Here is a 20,841-nt window from a genome sequence, read left to right on the forward strand (position 1 = left end):
GCACACCAATTAACAAGGCTGTGAATAACAGGAATGCACCTGATATAAAGATCAACTGGTGAGTCTGATTTATGACTACTAGCTGTGATTGGTGGATGTTAACTTAGGGGGAGGAGTCCCATGGTATATGAGTTGGAGAGGGGATAGTGTCTGTCACACTGCTTCAGGGATCCAGGCGTCTGTTGTCTTGAAAAAGGGTCATGCGATGACCCGAAACGTCGACCTTGCCTTGTGGAATTTTTAATGGATCAAATTAAAGTTTGAAGTTTTAATTCAAGTCTGGTGAGTGCGCTCTTTATCTCCTTGGATATATATGGCCTCTTTGGATTGTGGTCTGAGTTACATGGACACCCCAGCAGTTGTGTAAAGATTTTTGTGAGTGCTGTTTTTCCTCTACTATATATATATATATATAGAAAGATAAATCAGAGCGCTCCATAGTGCGGTAAAATAAAGACATTTATTTATAAAAAGCAACTTTTGTCTTGCATAAAATCAGGCCGTTATCACGTACCACAATAGGCGGTTCAACAACCGCTAGACAACAGCATACACAGTGGTCATACACACTGAACAGTTGGAGCGGTTACACTCGTAGACGCTTTTCTTGCATCAGATGGATAAGGACAAGGACTCCAATGCCAGGCCACGTCCCAACGCGTTTCATAATCACGTACTTCGTCAGAGGGCTGGCCTGGCGTTGGTCAGATACCTCTCTTATAGCCCGTAGTTCCTGCACAGCTGTGATGCATTAATCAGTTCAACCAGCTCCATAGCATTCTATCAGTATACAAACAATGCAGATTGCGGGCTAGTAATATATTAAAACCAGATTTTCTACCCTTAGCAGTATTTTACCTAAGGTATGCAAGTATATATATACACACAATACAATTTAAATACTTTTAAATATACTTCATAATTAAATTCCAAAAACAAATATTTTCTTTTCTCCTAGGAGAAACAATAAAATATATATATATACATCGATAAATTGATCACACAAAGATACATCATAATAATACCATAGCAAAAATACATGACAAATTACATTATTTTTAAAAAGCTATATATATTCAAAAAAAAATGTATTTAATGCATTTTAGAAAGAGACATTTGAAGAGAGAGAGAAAAACACTCTATTACGTTAGACACAGCAGCACGCACGATCCTATCCACATATCATCTCCGCATTTAATGCCATCGCGGATAATACACCATAATTTGGGATTCTCATATGCATATGCAGATATTATCGACAGTGGATTTCTTCTCAGGTGCTTAGTTCATCAAATCAATTGCTCATAATATCGTTGCATCTCTTTGTGTCCACTTTTAAATCAATCGAGTTTTTTTCTTAGCAAGGTGCATCAATGGCGGAAAAGATTTTTGTGATAAAGAGGAGAGAATAAAATACAATTAATTTTATAATAACATTGGCTTTTATTAGCCTGTTATTTAAATTCAATCAAATAAAATAAAATAAAATAAAATAGGTGAATGGTAAGACCGGTAAGTTATTTTTTTTTATATAAAAATGTATACACTACAGGAATAGTATATTCCTCAGAATAACATTATAGAGATAGGGCAAATTCATAAGGCTTCAACAATTGTCTCTATTTCCGAATGACTTTAACAAGAATATATTGTACATTAACAAAGATACATTTTTCGCAACATTACATTCTTCATGGAACCCTTTCGGTCCAAGGGATTATGCGGAAAGTCCCATGCAGGAGAACAAACTAAGGCTAACATGGCTGTTAAATAATGTTAACTAAAGGGGGAAATATAAAGACCTTATTGTAGAAAAGGTGTAATTTCCACTCCCTCATTCATACCATCGGGATAGAGGGTTTTCATTGTGTAAATCCAATATGACTCACGTTTTAATAGTAAAGAGTCCCTGTTTCCCCCTCTGATGTCCAAATTGACTTGCTCTAACCCAAGAAATCGCATATTTCTTGGATCACTGCCTTGGCATTCTTTAAAGTGCCTCGGGACACTATGGTTCTCCACTCGATTTTTAATGTTTTATTTATTTTATTTTATATTTAAATAATTTATGAAATACACTGGTCCGCAAATCACGGGTGGGGGGGGTCGCGGGGGGGTCACATGAATCGCGGGAGGGGGGGTTGCGGGGGTCCCGCGAACCGCGGGAGGGGAGGTGTCGCGGGGGTCCCGTGAATGGGGGGAGGGGGGTCGTGGGGGGTGCCACGAATCGCGGGAGGGGGGTCGTGGGGAGGGGGTTTGCTGGCAGTGGGGGGGGGGGGGGGTGCGGGAGTAATGGTGGATGGTGGCTGTGGAGTAATGGTGGATGGTGGGCGTGTACTGTAGCCCTGGCTGGGCGGGGGGAGGTGATGTCAATGGGGTGGAACGTCATACACATGAAAACGTCATACACATAAAACACTGGTCTTTTCCCTAGGGGGGGCGGGTTGGTGTATCCAGCTGGGCGGGAGCGTTAGCTACACAGGGGATGAGTGACAGATCTGGCTAAATATATAAGATATATATATATATAGATAGATATATATAGATAGATAGATAGATAGATAGATAGATAGATAGATACAGAAGTACCAACACACTTGCCATTCCTAAGAATGGGGTGCAAACAGCCTTCCCAGGATGGGGTGCATTGGCCTGTGACCACACACTCTAGTAAATACAAACACAGGGGGCCCAGCACTCGCTACAACAAACTAACTCACCTTAACATTCAAATAATCAATTAAATAAATAATGGGGTTTTAGTTCATGAATTGATCAATGCATTTAAGCTTGCAGCCCATCGCCAAGGGACCCCATTTCACTGCATGTACTCCTCCAAGAGGTTTTGGTGAAACCTCTCTCCAGAATACAGCTGCACTGCATGATTAACCATCATATGGACGGATCTTTATGTTAAGAAATATTTGCGCAATTACCGGAGTCTTCTGTATGTATATATATATATATATATCTCCATATTTAGCAAGAAAGATAGAGGTGGCACCGTAAACCACAAATGTGGACTTTAATGTGTGATTGATGTTTCGGGGCCCCTACAGAAGAAGGGGCACTATGGGCCCCGAAATGTCAATCACACAATAAATTCCACATTAGAGCAGGCTTGCAAACAGAAGTTAAAAGGCACAAATCCATATATGTCATCTTCCAAAGTGAATTGTGTGTGTTATATATATACACACACACACACACACACACACACACACACAGAAACACACACAGAGGCAAGGCAGACAGAGAAGAGAGGGGGAGAAGTGGAGAGATTAGATACAGTAAGTGGAGAGAGAGAGAGAGAGAGAGAGAGAGAGAGAGAGAGAGGTACATCTTCATCATCATTAGTGGAGGTGCCAGGAAGAGCCGTTACCTCTGAGAGGGGTCCACGTTATTTCTTCAGCCAGGCAGCGGCTTTGCTGGAGCACTGGCAGGATCCTGGGACCGGCTGTCACAACATCATCTACACTGCGGCTATCGTGGGATGAGGGGAGGGGGCAGTATATCGGGAGGAGAGGAAGTGAGGAGGTGACGTTGTCCGATGCGCTATGCAGGGCTTTTCTGAGGAAGCCCGGAGAAGAGGAGTTGCAACTTCCTCTGGGTCAGCTAGCCCTGGCTGCCGGAACGGAAGTGGATACTGCCCCGTTATACAAAGCCAGCTGTGCGCCTGGGCTCCTTCATCTCCCTAGCTGTTCTGATGGATTGCCACACAGGGGAGTTTCAATATACTTGGAAACCCCCCTGCGTGTGCACATGAATGAATTTATCTATAACTAGAGGGGCTCGGTGCCGGCTCCTTTGTGCCCCCCCAATGGCTAACGCCCGGCGGCCAATGACACCATTGCCTCCGGGAGTTACGCCACTACTACAAGATATCCAGAGTCCATTGCACTGCGGAATACCTCCTTCAAATGCATTAACCGGGAGTTATTTTATATATTCTCTAGAACTGGCCTTCCAAAAGAAACCCTAACCAATCAAGGTACCCCTTTCATGTCTATGGTTATGAAAGGGTTATGCACAATGCTGAAAATTAAACAGTTGAGAAACTCTCTGTATCATCCCCAAACAGATGGCCTAGTGGAGAGGTTTAATAAAACGTTAAAGGGGATGTTGAGGAAGGTGGTAGAAAAAGATGGTCGGGACTGGGATTGTTTGTTGCCCTATTTGTTGTTTTCCATCCGAGAAGTCCCTCAGTCATCCACTGGGTTTTCCCCATTTGAATTGCTGTATGGGAGACACCACTGGGGCCTGCTTGATATTGCTAAAGAGACATGGAAAAGTGAATCTACACCACATAAAAGTGTTATTGAACATGTTGCAAAAATGCAGGACCGTATGAGCAGGGTCATGCCAATTGTGAAGGAACTCCTAGAAAGGGCACAAGAGGCCCAGAGCCGAATATACAATAGGACATCCAAGCTTAGATCATTCAACCCTGGTGACCAAGTGATAGTCCTGGTCCCCAGTGTTGAAAGCAAGTTCTTGGCCAAGTGGCAAGGCCCTTTTGAAGTGGTGGAAAAGGTAAAGATACACCAGCCTGGTAAAAGAAAACCAATACAGCTGTACCACATAAATCTACTCAGGGCTTGGCAAGATAGAGAGTCACTGGTAGCTACCCCAGAGTCACATCCGAAGTCCCACTAAGATATTGACAAAGTTACCATAGGGCGAAGCTCTCTCAAACCCCCAATACCAGAAATAGTCACTGAACAACGTGTTAAGGTAAACGTTAAACCGTACAGAATACCTGAGGCCCGGAGACAAGTGGTCTCTGAAGAGATTACAAGAATGAAGAACCTTTGGGGGATATTGAGGAGTCTAAGAGTGGGTGGTCCATCCCCATAGTATTAGTCCCAAAGCCAAATGGGACCTGGAAATTCTATAATGATATCCGCAGGCTGAATGAACTCTCTAAATGTGATTCCTACCCAATGCCTAGAGTCGATGAGTAGATTGAAAGTTTATGGCCAGTGGGGTACATTACCACTCTAGACCTCACCAAAGGCTACTGGCAAATTCCCTTGTCAGAGGGGGCAAAGGAGAAAACTGACTTCTCCACCCCAGATGGACTATTTCAGTATGTAAAGATGCCATTTGGGTTACAAGGTGCGCCAGCTACTTTCCAGAGGGCGATGGACAAGATTTTGAAGCCTGACAAAAAGTATACAACTGCCTACCTAGATGATGTGGTGGTCTTTAGTACTGACTGGGAGAGCCATCTGAGCAAGGTCCAGGCCATTCTTGATTCTCTTAGGAAAGTGGGGTTTGCTGCTAATCCTGAAAAATGTGCTGTGGGGCTAGAGGAGGCCCCGATATTTGGGGTACATTATAGGGAAAGGTATGATCCGACCCCAGGTAAAAAAAGTTGAGGCGATACAGAGTTGGCCACAGCCCCTCACTAAGAAACAAGTAAGGGCCTTCCTGGAGATTGTGGATTATTACCACAGGTTTGTACCAAACTTTGGCTCCATTGCACCACCGCTAACTGATCTCACAAAAGGGAAAAATTCTGGGTACTTGTGTATTATCGCGGCGCCCATCGGGTCCCATCGTATACCACTAATTAAGGTATACGATGGTATGCGATGGGACCCGATTTTAGGCTTTTAAGAGAAGACTGTACAATTTTAATATCGCATTGCATGCCATTACAATGGCATGCGATGCGATCAAACCCGATTTTACATTGTACAGCCACCCTGATGGGTGATTACAATGTTAAATGCACCCCCAGACCTGATTTTTAATTGTACAGCCACCCTGATGGGTGATTACTATGTTAAATGCACCCCCATTGTTAACGCCAACCCCTCTATCAACGCCAACCCGAAGCATTGCGAGCGCAGCGAACCCGCGAGGGGCGGCGGTACGCGTCCTCTGATCTTTTCATACCCCCACTATCCACGTCGGCGTGGAGTTGATTTTAGATAGTGTGGTGAGCGCAGAGAGCCACCGAGCCCGAAGCCCCGCGAGGGGACGCGGATTACTTCACATGTATTCCGCGTCCGCTCGCCACGCTTCGGGCTCGGTGGCTCGCTGCGCTTGCCACACTATCTAATATCAACTCCACGCCGACATGGATAGTGGGGGTATGAAAAGGTCGGAGGGCACGTACCGCCGCCCCTCGCGGGCTCGCTGTGCTCGCCATGCTTCGGGTAATCACCCATCAGGGTGGCTGTATAATAAAAAATCAGGTCGTATCGGATCGCATGCGATGCGGTACGACCGATACAATGCCCGACAATGAAAATTGTGGGCGCCGTGATAATACACAAGTACCAAATTCTGTTATGGTCCAGTGGTCTGAGGAAGCAGAAAAGGCATTTCAGAGCCTTAAAAAAGCCTTGTGTAGTCAGCCAGTATTAATAGCACCAGACTTCTCCAAAGAGTTTGTTGTCAAGACAGATGCCTCCGATATTGAATTAGGGGCAGTAATATCACAGGAGGTAAATGGAGAAGAGCACCCAGTAATTTACTTGAGTAGGAAACTCACCTCTTGTGAAAGAAATTACTCCATTGTGTAGAGGGAGTGTCTCACCATAAAGTGGGCACTGGAGACCCTAAGGTACTATCTACTGGGCAGAAGATTTAGCTTGGTGTCAGGCCATGCTCCCTTGAGGTGGATGAGCCAAAATAAGGGTAATAATACAAGGGTGACAAGGTGGTTCCTGGTATTACAAGATTATAATTTTGTTGTAGAACACCGATCAGGGGAACTACACTTAAATGCCGATGCCTTGTCAAGAGTTCACTGTTTTTCAGCTTCAAGTGCCCAGTCCCCTGGCCTTGGGCAGAAGGGGGGGGGGGTATGTAGGAAGTCAGCAGGAAAAGTGCTTGATGGGGGTGCCGTACAGGGTCCATTTACCCGACGTCGGGATCCCGACTATCAAAACATAGACAACCGGTTTCTCGACGGCCACCGGCTATTTTCCCTCGTGGGGGTCCACGACCCCCATAGAGGGAGAATAGAATAGGTGGCTCGCGTAGCATGCAACCATGCCTGCAAGGGGCTTAGTTGCGCACACCATGCTGTCTGGGTCTGGCCAGTCGGGATCCCAACGTCGAGCTAATGACTGACGGGATCCCGACACTGGGGGTTATTCTGATTCACTCCATCTGGCAAATTCCTTCTTAGATGGACAAAACCATGTGCGCTGCAGGGGGGCAGATGTAACTTGTGCAGAGAGAATTAGATTTGGGTGGGGTTTTACTTCAAAGTGAGATCTATATTGCAATGTAAAAATAAAGCAGCCAGTATTTACCCTGCAAAGAAACAAAATAACTCACCCAAATCTAACCCTCTCTGCACATGTTACATCTGCCCCACCTGCACTGCACATGGTTTTGTCCATTTAAGAAGGAATTTGCCAGAAGGAGTGAACCAGAATAAGGCCCACTGAGAGATGCTGAGCTCAGGCTCCCTCCGGCTGCCCAAACCTGATATACGGGTGATTCTATGAGGAATAACACTGCACAAATGTGCAATAAGATCTACTAATTCCCCAAAAGGGATTATCATTGATTCCTTGCAGAATAATATAACTGGAACTTTCCGCACATGCTCAGTAGGATGGCTGAAACCAGAAGTCCCATACAAGGCAATAGCAATTAGTACTTGTGCTATAAATACACCAGATCAGACAATGTTTGTTACTCTCCTGATGAAGTCCAACCTGTTACCCACGGCATAAGAGATGAAACGCGTAGAGATACCTCCAATATACACTAGCACTTTTGCCTTGCACTTTCAATGTAAGCCTATTATTTCTTATGTTTTTGGAAATTTTATTGTTTAATAAACTCCCTTTTTAAATATAATTCAGAGTTAATTACGCCTTTGTATCTGCACATTATCACACTCTACTGGGAGACTGGTCTTGGAAGGAATCCCCAAACGGGAGGAAAAATTCTAGCAACATCCAGAAGAATTCTGGTAACCCACCGTTAGAGGGAGAATATTCTAAGACCATTATTAATGAGCACTAAAACAAAGCACAACCGAGCAGTATGCACAATACAAATCACTATTTATTATTTATTTATTAACAGTTTCTTATATAGCGCACACATATTCCGTAGAGCTTTACAGAGAATATTTGAACATTCATATCAGTTCCTGCTCCAGTGGAGCTTACAATCTATGTTCCCTACCACATATACACGCACACACAGACATTTTAGGGTAAATTAGCCTACCAGTATATTTTTGGATTGTGGGAGGAAACCGGAGTACCCGGGTGAAACCCATGCAAGTACGGGAAGAATATACAAACTCCGCACAGTTAGAGCCATGGTGAGAATCGAACCCATGACCTCAGTGATGTGAGGCAGTAATGCTAACCATTACACCATCTGTACTGCCCCGTATATATAACACATGGTGGGGATAGAACCCATGACCTCAGCGCTGTGAGGCAGTAATGTAACCATTACACCATCTGTACTGCCCCGTATATATAACACATGGTGGGGATAGAACCCATGACCTCAGCGCTGTGAGGCAGTAATGTAACCATTACACCATCCGTACTGCCCCGTATATATAACACATGGTGGGGATAGAACCCATGACCTCAGTGATGTGAGGCAGTAATGCACCATTGCACCATCTGTACTGCCCCGTATATATAACACATAGTGGGGATAGAACCCATGACCTCAGTGATGTGAGGCAGTAATGCTAACCATTACACCATCTGTACTGCCCACTACCACTGCAATACAAAATTATTACACTAGAGAGCGCTGTTCCTCACACACACACACACACACACACAAACATATATATATATACGACAACATCTCCAAAATTTTGCTATAGATAAATGGCGGTCACTGTTGATACTTAGTTCCCTACCAGTTGGAACTAAGACTTTCTACAAATACCCACAATAGTGTCACAAGCTCCCTAAATGAAATATGTATTGTCCATAAAAAAATTCAATAAAATATGAATAAAATAAGAATACGCTTGTAGCTTCTTATTTTCAGGAAAGATTTTCTTTTTATTTCAAAGTTTGTGATCAATACCCAACGCGTTTCGTTCCGGTTAGTAACTTCATCAGGTTTTTTTTTTTTGATCTTCAAGGTATTATTGCCTATCATAGGCCAGGGAAAATCATGATCCGATGCATTAGATCACGGGTGTCAAACACAAAGCCCGCGGGCCAAATCCGGCCCGCCAGACCTCGTCATTTGGTCCGCGCAGCCGCTGCCACACACCCCCGCCTGGTGCCGATTACATTACTGCGGGAAGCCATCAGAGTGTGATTGTCACATCACATTCAGTGACACTCACATGACGACTCGAGACTGAGAGACATACCTAACAACGTGAGGAAGCCGGGTGACACAGTCACTCCGCCGCGGCGCTCGCTGGGAGGAGGAGGGAGGCAGGACAGTGGACACAGACTTGTTAGTGTCACTGTGTGACGTGCCCGACTCCTCCCCGGCTCCTCCTGCGGGCAGCGGCTACGGCGCTGCCATGTGTGACACACGCCCACCTGACAGCAGTGCCAGTGACACCATGACGTGCATGCTGCTGCGGCTGCCTGTCGGACTTGGACGCCGGCCCGGCGGTGAGCTACCTCCTGCCTGTGGTGCCGCGCTGCGCAGCAGTGGCATCAGTTGGTTCAGTATATTTACTGTAAGTTCGGCAGTGGGGTGGGCACAGTTGTGTTGTCTCTTGTTGTCCAGACCAGTCTTTCCAGTCCAGAGTCCGTGGCCGGGCAGGCAGAGAGCCAGGCCAGCAGCACACAGCCGCAGCCTGAGCCCACAAATCTGCAGTGCGGCTGCCTGTGTCCAGGGTCATTATCATTATCTGTCACCACCAGTCCAGAACTCTAGCGAGAGTCCTGCAAACCCAGAGGCCCAGGTCTCCTGCTGGGCGATCTGACGTCACGTCACTGTGCCCTGTCCCAGGCCCCCAGCCAATCTCCCTGCTAGTTATTACTTGCATTATTACAAAAAACAGTAATAATTGAATGCAGTGACAATGATTTATGATAATAAAGAGTGGACACATAGTCCTACAGATACAACCGGCCCTTTGAGGGTGACCAAACTGCTGATGCGGCCCCCGATGAATTTGAGTTTGACACCCCTGCATTAGATCCTTCAAATTTTTTGGTGGTGGTATAAGGAGAACTTTTCTATTGGGATGGTCCTATTGTATTTGGACAATTTGAAGAAGATGAACCCTCTATTATATGAAATAGCCTCCAATCTGAGCTATAAGTCTCCTATAGCATAAATAGGAACTCCCAATCTCACATCCAATTTTTATCTTCCTGAATAACAATCCATTTGAACATAGATAAACCACAAGAAGTTGTTCCCCTTCTGTGTGTGTGTGTGTTCTTTGGAGTCCAGCCAGCAAGTGTCACCGTAGTTCAACAGTTTAGGACAAATGACCTCATTTCTTTGTACAGTGTATCCATGTAATCAATTTATACAGTTGCTGGCTATGAGCCCAGAATGAAGGAGATCACTTCAGATGTTCACATTATACATTGTATTTATATAATGGTTTGTTACTCAGTTTGCCAAGCCCTTAATCTGTTCTCATCAAAGGTGTCCCGTATTGTCACTGTACTGTATTGTCACTGTACTGTATTGTCACTGTACTGTATTGTCACTGTACTGTATTGTCACTGTGGCAATTGTAGGGTCAAATGTCAGACTGATTTGATGGTGAAATTATTTATGTTCGTGAGTAATGGGTGTTATTGATCACCAGTTGTCTTATATCCAGGGGCGGATCCAGGATAAAATGACAGGGGGAGGGCACGTGCCCAGGTGCCCCCCCCCCCCCCCCCCCTGAATCCGCCACTGCTTATATCCTACCTTACATTCTATTCAGATCCATTAATCATGGTATGAAAGTTGTTCCATTTTCTTTATGTCACAGTTTAATAGTTGGTATCTGAAGGGTCACCTATAGCATACCCTCCAGCTGTACCGATTTAGCCGGTACTGTACCGTTTTTAAACGGTCTATACCAGCTAAATCAAAGTGTACCGATTGTACCGTTTTTTTAAGTGATCGGATGGCTCCTCCCTCCCTTGCCCCTTGACAGGCGATGGGAACCTGCGCGGCTTGAAAGAAGAAGGTATTCTCTACCTAGTCTAGCTCTTCTGCACCCGATCCCAGGGGTGCAGGGGGTCCCAGGGTGCATTGTGGTATGTCATGACCTCACATCATGTAACCAGCGGACTCCCGGGCTGAGAGACGCTGGGGGAGCATAGTCTATATTTTGGACGCATGCCATCTGTGGCATCATTACCGTGGGAGAAGAGGGGAGTTCTCAGTGTGTGAGTGTGTGACCAGTGCGCTGCTCTTTTGGGTATGGCTATTAATGTACCCAGTTGGGGCCAGCGCTAGATGTTTCTATACTGTATATAAAGAACTGTTAAATGTACTGTGCCCTGTACATAGTCGGAAAGGGGGTGTGGACACGCCCCCTTTACTTATGGCAAAGCCCTCTTTGCCATTGGCCACGCCCCCTTTCCAAATGTGTACCGGTTTCTAATGTTCAGATGTTGGAGGGTATGCAATAGTATTTACAGGCTGAGGAAAATGTTAGGTGTATTGGATACTGGTAGGTGGGCGAGGAGGATACCCTGGGCAGCCCACACTGTGGACAGTAAATTGTAAGCTATTATTGGTACGCATCAAGCAGGAAAGTGCTTCTGCCTTGTGCGTTTCCAATTGTTAATATTCTATCACCTTCTCAAGTGACGAGTAGCCCAGATTGTAAGTGACAGCTTATAGATCATGCATGTCCAAACTATGGCCCTCCAGCTGTTGTGAAACTACAAGTCCCATCATGCCTTGCCACAAGTTTGCTATTAGGGAATGCTAAATCTATGGCAGAGCAGTTTGGACATGCCTGTGACATAGAGTGTTTAGTGTGCGCCGGGCAGGGATGGCATTCTCCTGCCTCGTACGCAGATGTCACTAGAGATCTTGCCACTTATTTAGATAATGATTAGCTCACACTGACACCTGTAAATAGTGAGCAGTATTGTGGCGCATGTTAGACAGGGCTAGTATTTCCCAACAATGGGTGTATTAATCACTTGAATAGTAGACGGCTCACGCTCTATGTTATAAGCTGTGAGCCCCGCTGGCTGTACTCCACATAATCACGTGGTTAACATACTCTGAGGGTGGAAGCACACAGCTAAGCCGACCAGCGCTTCCTCCCTTCTCACATATAAAAGAATTTCCACCACAATGTATTTCCGATGTCCCCAGAACTTGTGGTTATTGTCGAGGATGACACAAAGTCTGTTAGCTATCAGTGCTTGTGGTTTACCCAAACATAGCCAGTTGGCTGAGAGTGACATAACCCAGAGGATCGGCCTCATCTCTCTCAGAGCACCTGGCATTCCCTCACCCTGTGGCCACAGGATGCTCAGAGCCTGAAGGGACCGCACAGTCTGCAGAGTCTGCAGCTCTCTGAACACTGACATGAAGGGGTACATTTACTAAGATGGGAGTTTTATTGAAGAATGGATGTTACCCATAGCAACAAACTATATTCTATTTATTATCTTGTAGGTGCTAAATAAAAAAGAAATAGTATCTGATTGGTTGCTATAAAACTCCCATCTTAGTAATTTGCCCCCATACCGTATATCAGGGCTGGGCAACACCGGCCCTCCAGATGTTAATGAACTACACATCCCAGCATGCCTTGCATCAGTTTCAACATGGCCACATAGCAAAGCATCCTGGGATGTGTAGTTCACTAACATCTGGAGGGCCGGTGTTGCCCAGCCCTGCCGTATATGTTACTTGTTGCTGCTAGTGTGTGTGTGGGGGGTAATACTATTACACAGGCTATGGGGGATGTGTGTGCGTGTCTCTGTGGTACATGTTAGGGTATGTGCAGGATAATCTGTGTGCTGGAACTCTGGGGCACCCAGTACAGTACCTGCGGATTGTCATAGTGTCATTGGCCCTTATTCAGATCTGATCACAGTACAAATTTGCTTGCAAAATGGGCAAAACCATGTGCACTGCAGGTGGGGCAGATGTAACATGTGCAGAGAGAGTTAGATTTGGGTGGGGTGTGTTGAAATCTAAATTGTAGTGTAAAAATAATGCAGCCAGTATTTACCCTGCGCAGAAACAAAATAACTCGCACAAATCTAACTCTCTCTGCACATGTTACATCTGCCCCACCTGCAGTGCACACGGTTTTGCCCATTATGAGAACAAATTTGTGCTGCGATCAGATCTGAATAAGGGCCATTATGTTTTATTATTCCAGCGTTCCGGCACCTTTAGGGATAACATGTCGGCACAGTCATCCGGGAAGAGGAACTGCGCCATTATAGTCTCAATATTTACCCAACTGTAATCGTTGTGCGGTCACAGGGTAGACAAGGTCTAGGTAGACAGTCATTGGGTCGACCACTAATGGGGACTAGGTCAATACCTTGAAATGGTCAACAAACCCTAAGTCAACATTGAAAAAAGGTTGGCACAAAATTACGGTAGACATAGTCCACATGAGTAAGGTTGACATGAGTTTTTCACAAAAAAAAAAAAAACGGAAAAAAAATAAAGTGGCTTTTCATAGTTTAATTATCCAAGTGGGCAATGAATATTTATCAATAATAAAAAAAAACTTTAGTTTTGCAAAATATAATTTATTATTAGAGAGCAAACCAAGAAGGAAAAGGAAGACGTTTCCGGTGATTTATGGAACAGAGATGATGTCACCGTCTGCTATCGACCTCAGAACCCAAAGTCGCGGCCCTTCCATCTCTGTACCATCAGTGGTTAACTTCCTGGTGTGGAAGACTGAGCACTTGAAGCAGTTATTGGATAACATTTAGTTTTGCAGCCTATACTTAGGGCGTGATTCCGAATGACTCACTAAGCATCAAAAATTCACTGCTTAACGAGCAATGTAACGCCGCCCACGTGAATGACCGCCCCCCCCCCCCCCCCGCGCCGCAGTCCAAACATCACCGCTGATTTGCAAATGGATGTTTCCCATATACTTTCATAGGCAGGGTAGCGTGCGGGGCCAAAACCATTCGATGGTCTCCGACTAACTAATGGTTCTCATTCTGTTCGCAAATCTAAGTCAGTCTGGACTAATCTGGACTTGCGGCGTCCGGGTCCAAGAACGGGGCGGGCGGCTGACAGGGAATACGCACATGCGCAGTGCGTTAACATCAAATAAATCAGAATGAGGGCCTTAATGCTGTACGAACATGCAGGGCCGGTGCAAGCCCTGTCAGCGCCCCAGGCAAATCCCCCCCCCTCTGAGGGAGGATTTCAGCACGGCACTACCCGCAGTAATTACACGCGCTCCAGGGGGGGTGGTGCCGCACAGGGATTGCCGGGGGATGCCGCAGGGGGATTGCCGAGGGGTGCCGCACAGGGATTGCCGGGGGGTGCCGCACGGGGATTGCCGGGGGATGCCGCAGGGGGATTGCCGAGGGGTGCCGCACAGGGATTGCCGGGGGGTGCCGCACGGGGATTGCCGGGGGGTGCCGCACAGGGATTGCCGGGGGATGCCGCAGGGGGATTGCCGAGGGGTGCCGCACAGGGATTGCCGGGGGGTGCCGCACGGGGATTGCTGGGGGGTGTCGCACGGGGATTGCCGTGGGTGCCGCACGGGGATTGTCGGGGGTGCCGCACGGGGATTTCGTATCAGTCACTCACCTGCTCCCCGACCCTGCTTCCGTCCTTGGTAGCTTCTGCAGATTTCTATGGCACCTGGCGGCTCAATACCACCCTCCAGTGGCTGTCGCCGAGACAAATGCCTAAAGCTGCCTAGTGGTGGCGCCGGCCCTGTGAACATGGTATGAGATTGTACATTGAGGTACTTATGTAATATCTGGGCTCCCGTTTTTCTTATGAGACCGCGTCCCCTTGCGGGGCTCGCTGCGCTCGCCACACTATATAAAATCAACTCCGTGCATAGTTGGATAGTAGGGGTATGAAAAAATGGGGTGCATTTAACATGGGAGCCCAGATAATACATAAGTACCCTAATTCCATATTGTTGATGTCATGATATTTTGGTGTGCGGCCATTAGGTCGGCATGGAAAAAGGTCAGTGAGTTTTTTTATGTTTTTTTTTTTAACAGACATGTTTATTGTTTGCCATCCCAGCGGGCACAGAGGGAGAATCTAACAGTGCCCGAAGCATGGCAAGAGGACTCGGGACACCTATATGGTGTCCATGTCAACCTATGTCAGCATAGATAGATCAACACAACTTTTTCATAAATTGCCATTCACGCGGACTCTGATTGGGGATAGCAAATGCCTGAAGCATGGCAAGAGAAGCGAGCCATGTAAGGGGATGCTGTGCACTATTTGTGGGTCCACGTGCACCGGTGTCAACACTGACACACAAAAAAACATGAAAAACTCATGTCAACATTTTCATGTGTCAACCTGTCGCTTGTGTCAACTTTTGACACTGTTGACATGTGGACTTTTGCCTGTGTCAACATAACCATTTGATATCGACCTAACGACTGTCCATCTAGACACTGTTGACTCTTTAATCTGGAACCTTCTTACAGGATACAAACTATTACTTAAATGTAAATGACACACAGGAGGAGATTTACTAAGACATTGCTATGGTCAACCAACCAGACACGATCTATTATCTTCTGGAAGGTGCTAAATAAATAAATTAGAAGAATCAGATTGGTTTCCCATAGCAACAGCGAATCTTCAGTAGAACTCCCATCCTAGTAAATTTTCCCCACAATGTAATTCTGCTGTGACCAACACTGTACTGCTACATACAGTATGTGCTGACTCACAGCGACACTATTCCAGTTATCTGCCAGATATACAGTAATTGTCATAGGCAGAATAGGAAAGAACAGTATAAGTAAGAGAGGAAGTTGTTTTGGGTTCTGGTGTGAAGTTTGCCAGCTTTCTGTACTTGTAAACTTGTGTCTTATTGGTTGCCTGTGAAGTAACACACACGGGGGCGGCGGCCTCCTCCTAATATAGAGCACCTTGCATTCCCTCACCCTGTGGCCACCACAGACAGTCGCTGCTCGGAGCCTGAGGGAAAGCACAGTCTGCAGCTCTCTGAACACTTCACGTTATCTGGTGAGTAGCTTTAGCCTGACATGAAGGGGATGGGAGTTTTATTGAAGAAGGGATGTTACCCATAGCAACAAACTATATTCTATTTATTATCTTTTAGAAAGTGCTAAATAAATAAGTAAAATCTGATTGGTTGCTATAAAACTCCCATCTTAGTAATTTGCCCCCATACCGTAAATGTTACATCCATGATGCTTGCTAGTGTGTGTGTGTGTGTGTGGGGGGGGGGGGGGTAATACTCTTACACAGGCTGTATGTGCATGTCTCTGTGTTACATGTTAGGGTATGTGCAGGATAATCTGTGTGCTGGAACTCTGGGGCAAGCAGTACAGTACCTGCCGATTGTCACGGTGTCATCATGGGCCTTATTCTGGTCGATGCGTAAATTTCCGAATTCTTTCGGATGGCGTTTTTTAGCCGTATGCGCATGCGTAGGCAACGCTATGCGCATGTGCCACGCAAGGTCTCCGTACTTGTACTCACTAATACCGCACAGAAATGTGCACCGCATTCACTCGGGAGATATGGGCGTATTATGGGCGTCATTCGGAAGTACACAGGGGCGTAGTTTCAAAGTGGGCTAAACTAGGCGTAAACATGGGCGTACACGAGGGAGTGCACTCATTCTGGTAGGCGTGCATTCGGACAGAACACCGACTGCACACGAACCAAAAGGCTAGAAATATGCGGTGTCCATAAGCAAGTATTTCTTTGCGGACACCACTCGGTCATGCGCTAGGCATTCGGATCGCACAATTAGTACTCCCGCACCTGAACCAATGTCACCTGAACACAATACAATCCACTCCTCTACTCATTACTCATTAATTACACTCTTTTCATTGCTTCAATTGGAAACCTTGCAGCTTAAATGGACCATAACTAAACACACAAATCTATGCTGAAAGCACAGCTGCATTTGTTACACACATTTACACTGCAAGCAATGGACAGAACTTGCGTTCACTAATATAAAATGTCACTTTTACATTTACCAATAACAGCACACATTTGGGGATCAAAAGATAGAGGTATGTTTTGCGGAAATACACCGCATCGATGTGTAAGGCCATGTTCCCGTCCGTTCTGACGCGGTAAGACCGTGCAGACACTGTAAGACCATGCAGAATATGTGTGTGTCCACCACACACGCAAGGTTTGGATGTCGTCCGTAAACACACCCTCTTCTTAAAGTGTGAGTCCGTCCGAATGCGGAGGACCGGTGGGCGTTTCTTCGTACCATGTCCGCACAGCGTAGCGTGCGGACCGCTCAGAAAGAATTCGGAAAATTACGCACCAACCAGAATAACCTCCTATATGTGGTTTTACTAATAGGAAAAATATGTAAAAATCTCAGAAATAAGTAAAACCATCACCTTATCCCGAGTGTGGACGCTGCTGCATTTCCTGTATGGACTTGTAACATTACACGAGGACCGACAACTTTTCCCTGAGAACCGGCAACATATTCCAGAACCTTTAGGGTTAAACACATTAGCATAGTCAACCAGGAAAAAAAAATGGTTGTAGATACCTACAGCTAATCAGGGCTGAGTGCATCTAAAGCAGTGACAACGCGATCCTCCGCTGGGGCAAATGCTTTTCAGAAGGGGGTTTCCAGAGGGGCGGAGCAAAGCAACGGAGATATACAATTAGGTGACCCAGTATATGCCGGGTCAGTTAAAGTATTATGGGTAAACCAAATGTATATAAATAATAATAAAAATATATATATATATATATATATATATATATATATATATATATATATAGCTATAGCAGGGTGATTAGGCACTCACTAGAAACAGTCCAAAGGTCCCTGTTGCCATCCGATATTAAGGAGAAAAATCTCCAAGATACATCATCGTTCGCGGCGGCACTCAGGTAAAAAGACACGGTAGACAGTTGCTGGATCTAAGCCAACATTTCAAAGAGTTTATCTCTTTTTCGTCAGGGCAAACAAATAATATGAAAAACACTCACCAATATATGTGCAGTTAATCCCATCACCAAATGCGTCTAAGCCGTACAGCCTCGCAGTCAGTCTGCGGTTCCGGCTTGTTACAGTGACGTCACCCGAAGTGCGTCTATCACCATGGAAACGAAGAATAAAACAAACTGTTAACATCATACAAAAGACATGAAAGCAGCGATGGCATAATAAAACATATTCAATAAATTGGAAAGAAAGCACCAATAGAGTACGTCATGCAGCACATAAACATGATATAGAGAACAAGCATAATATTATAGGAAGCAGCTTAGACCTAATGATTCATTTAAACCACGAGGACTCAAGGAGTCTAATCGATGGATCCATTTAGCCTCTATTTGCAATAGGATTTTAGATCTATTGCCACCGCGTTTGAGCGGGGGGACATGATCAATTATCATGTGCTTAAATGCGGTAGGTGAATGGCCCGTCTCTGCATAGTGGCGAGCCACAGGCTGGTCACTTGTACCTTTCAGCACTGCTGTAGCACTTCGGGTGACGTCACTGTAACAAGCCGGAACCGCAGACTGACTGCGAGGCTGTACGGCTTAGACGCATTTGGTGATGGGATTAACTGCACATATATTGGTGAGTGTTTTTCATATTATTTGTTTGCCCTGACGAAAAAGAGATAAACTCTTTGAAACGTTGGCTTAGATCCAGCAACTGTCTACCGTGTCTTTTTACCTGAGTGCCGCCGCGAACGATGATAGATATATATATATATATATATATATATACACACATACTAGGTGATTCATCGCGCCCTACAGGCCCTCTTCACACCGTCGTAAGGGGCTGCGCCCCCTTAATTTGTGAACTTTTGTATTGTGAGAAATATGGTTAGAATTGTATGAAATATGGCCTGCATTGCAACCTGAGTGATAGGTGAAATGTGTTAAATAGAGAGCATATGATTTGGAAGGGGGTGTGTATTGTTTTGTTAATTAAATAGCGGTTACAGAGTAAGATGTACATTGATAGTGTGGATGGTACAGTGACATTTGTGGGTGTGGGGGGGGTGTGCATGTTGTTTAGGTGTGTGTGTAATAGTATAGTAGGGTGTTTTTGAGTCAGCTCCCCACAGGCGGAGGTCATGACGCAGGGTAGAAATAGGGATGTGTGGGCATAAGGGAGTCTAAAGAGGAGGGTGGGGGACACTGTGCAGCTTCTGCCAGTGGGTGAGGGTCCAGCGTGGCAGCACAGGAGTACAGGACGGTGGCCCTGAGTCAGTGTCTCCTCCTACTGGGTGGCATACCTCCCAACTTTTTGAAGATTAGAATAGGGACACCTGCTTGTGGCTGTACAAGAGGGGGGGTGTGAATCGCAGGAAGTGGTGTCCGAAAAGTGCGGGAGGGGGGTTGTGGGGCTCAGTGAATCGCGGAAAGGGGGGGTTGCGGGGTCAGTAAATCGCGGAAGGGGGGGTTGCGGGGGTCTGTGAATCGTGGGAGGGGTGCGGGGGTGCCGTGAATCATGTGAGGGGTGCGGTGGGTGCCGTGGAGCGCGGGAGGGGGGCGCCGCAAATTGCGGGAGGGGGCGGGGTTCCGCAAATCGCGTGACATGAATCGCGGGAAGGAGGGTCCGAAAACTGCGGGAGGGGGGATTGTGGGGGTCAGGAAATCGCGGAAGGGGGTGGTTGGGGGGGTCCGTGAATCACAGAAGGGGGGGTTGCGGGGGTCCGTGAATCGTGGGAGGGGCGCGGGGCGTGCCGTGAATCGTGGGAGGGGCGCGGGGCGTGCCGTGAATCAAGGGAGGGGTGGCCCGGGGAGTCTGTGTTTCTATAATCACGGGAGGGGGGAGCACGGGTGTCCGCGATTCGTGGGAGGGGGGGGCGGGGGTCCGCAAATCAAGGGAGGGGGGCTTGGGGGGTGAATTGTGGGAGGGGGGGTCGCGAATCACGGGAGGGGGGGTGCGGGGGGTGCCGTGAATAGCGGGAGTAGGGTCACGGGGGTGCCGTGAATAGCGGGAGTAGGGTCACGGGGGTGCCTTGAATCGCGGGAGAGGGACGTGGGGGGGCTTGCGAATTGCGGGAGGGGGCGGGGGTCCGCAAATCACCGGAGGGGGGCTCGGCGGGACCTGTGGGAATCGCGGTAGGGGTGGTTGCTGGGGGGCGCGAATCGTGGGAGGGGGGTGCCATGAATCGCGGGAGGGGGGGTCGCGGGGGTCCGCAAATCGCGGGAGGGGGGCGCATGGGTCTGCGAATCACGGGAGGGGCATCGTGGGTGGTGCCGCGAATCGCAGGAGGGGGTGTGTGCAGTGAATTGCGGGAGGGGGGGCGCGCAAATCGCGGGAGGGGGGTCGCAGGGGGGTGCCGTGAATCGCAGGAGGGGGTGTGTGTAGTGAATTGCGGGAGGGGGGGCGCGAATCACGGGAGGGGGGGTGCCGTGAATTGCGGGAGTAGGGTCACGGGGGTGCCGTGAATAGCGGGAGTAGGGTCACGGGGGTGCCGTGAATCGCGGGAGAGGGACGTGGGCGGCTTGCGAATTTCGGGAGGGGGCGGGGGTCCGTAAATCACGGGAGGGGGGCTCGGTGGGACGGGTGGGAATCGCGGTAGGGGGGGTTGCTGGGGGGCGTGAATTGCGGGAGGGGGGGTGCCATGAATCGCGGGAGGGGGGTCGCGGGGGTCCGCAAATCGCGGGAGGGGGGCGCAGGGGTCTGCGAATCACGGGAGGGGCATCGTGGGTGGTGCCACGAATCGCAGGAGGGGGTTTGTACAGTGAATTGCGGGAGGG

At 47.2% G+C, this 20,841-nt stretch overlaps 1 long non-coding RNA gene across 2 annotated transcripts in view; it reads right to left on the reverse strand.

Annotated features, from left to right (window-relative positions):
• Nucleotides 1–451: 451 nt before the first annotated feature.
• LOC146042120 (uncharacterized) overlaps nt 452–20,841 on the reverse strand; it is a 72,676-nt gene continuing 52,286 nt past the window's right edge. For both annotated transcript variants that reach the window (XR_014463750.1, XR_014463749.1), the window contains 3 exons: nt 18,100–18,203; nt 17,493–17,593; nt 452–1,356 (listed from right to left, as the gene is read on the reverse strand). This is a non-coding gene — a long non-coding RNA (uncharacterized LOC146042120). The remainder of the gene's footprint in view (nt 1,357–17,492; nt 17,594–18,099; nt 18,204–20,841) is intronic.

This window comes from Crinia signifera, chromosome 19 (assembly GCF_055691185.1).
Source record: "Crinia signifera chromosome 19, ASM5569118v1, whole genome shotgun sequence".
Classification (NCBI taxonomy): Eukaryota; Metazoa; Chordata; class Amphibia; order Anura; family Myobatrachidae; genus Crinia; species Crinia signifera.